The following is a 1,672-nucleotide window of genomic DNA, read 5'->3' as shown; positions in this document are numbered from 1 at the left end:
AGTGGCTCAGCAGCACCACTACTGACCGAGCTGGCCGAGTCCTGAAGGACATAACTGCCAGTCTGGGACTGTGACAGATGGTGAGGGAAAAAGCTCCTTGACCTCTTCCTCTACAATCTACCTGTCGCAGATGCTTCTGACCATGACAGCATTGGCAGCAGTGACCACCGCAAAAACACTGTGGATACGAAGTCCCGTCTTCACTCTGAGAACACCCACCTTGGTGTTGTGTGGCACTACCACTGTGCTAAATGGTATAGGTTCAGAACAGACTAGCAGTTCAAAACTGAGCCTCCAGGAGTCGCTGTGGGCCATCAGAAGCAACAGAATTGTATTCCACCACAATCTGTAATCACATGACTAGGCATATCACTCACTCTACAATTACCACCAAGCCAGGGGACCAACCCTGATTCAACAACGAGTGTAGAAGAGCATGCCAGGAGCAGCACCAGGCGTACCTGAGAATGAAGTGCCAACCTGGGGAATCTGCAAAACAGGACTTAATACCAGACGCAGCATGCAATAGACTGGGCTAAGCGATCCCACAATCAACAGATCAGATCAAAACTCTGCAGTCCTGCCACACCCAGTCGTGAATGTTGGTGGACCATTAAACAACTAATGGGAGGTGGAGGCTCCAAGAATATCCCCATCCTCAATGAGGGTGAAGCCCAGCACGTGAGTGCAAAAGACAAGGCTGAAGCGTTTGCAAACAACTTCAGCCAGAAGTGCCGAGTGGTTGATCCATATCGGCCTACTCCCGAGATCCGCACCATCAAAGAAACCAGTCTTCAGCCAATTCCATTCACGCCATGTGATATCAAGAAACGGCTGAGCGCACTGGATACAGCAAAGGATATGGGCCCGGACAACATCCCGGCAATAGTGCTGAAGACTTGTGCTCCAGAACTAGCCGCGCATCTGGCCAAGCTGTTCCAGTACAGCTACAACACTGGCATCTATCCCACAATGTGGAAAACTGCCCACAAAATGTAGGGCAAATCCAACCCGGCACTTTACCGCCCCTTCAGTCTATTCTCAATCATCAAAACATGAAGGAAGGAGTCATCGACAGTGCTATCAAGCAGCACTTACTCACCAATAATATTCTCACTGATGCCCAGTTTGGGTTCCGCCAGGAACACTCGGGTCCAGATCTCATTACAGCCTGGGTCCAAACATGAACAAAGGAGCTGAATTCCAATTGTGAGGTGAGACTGACTGCCCTTGACATCAAGGCAGCATTTGACCGAGTCTGACATCAAGGAGCCCTAGTAAAACTGAAGTGAATGGGAATCAGGGGGAAAACGCTCCACTGGCTGATGTTATACCTAGCACAAAAGAAGATGGTTGTGGTGGTTGAAGGTCAATCATCACAGCCCCGGAACATTCCTGCAGGAGTTCCTCAGCGCCGTGTCCTAGGCCCAGCCATCTTCAGCTGCTTTATCAATGACCTTCCCTCCAACATAAGGTCAGATTTGTGGATGTTCCCTGATGACTGCACAGTGTTCAGCGCCATTCAAAACCCCTCAGATAATGAAGCCGTCCATGCCCGCATGCAACTCGACCTGGACGACGTTCAGGCTTGGGCTGATACGTGGCAGGTAACATACGTGCCACAGAAGTGCCAAGCAATGACTATCTCCAAGAAGCCAGAGTCTACCCTCCT

The sequence above is a fragment of the Somniosus microcephalus genome, unplaced genomic scaffold, assembly GCF_052327205.1.
Source record: "Somniosus microcephalus isolate GS21.2 unplaced genomic scaffold, FLI_Smic_1.0 scaffold90, whole genome shotgun sequence".
Lineage (NCBI taxonomy): Eukaryota > Metazoa > Chordata > Chondrichthyes > Squaliformes > Somniosidae > Somniosus > Somniosus microcephalus.
The sequence above is the reverse complement of the archived record's forward strand: the minus strand, read 5'-3'. Positions refer to the sequence as shown.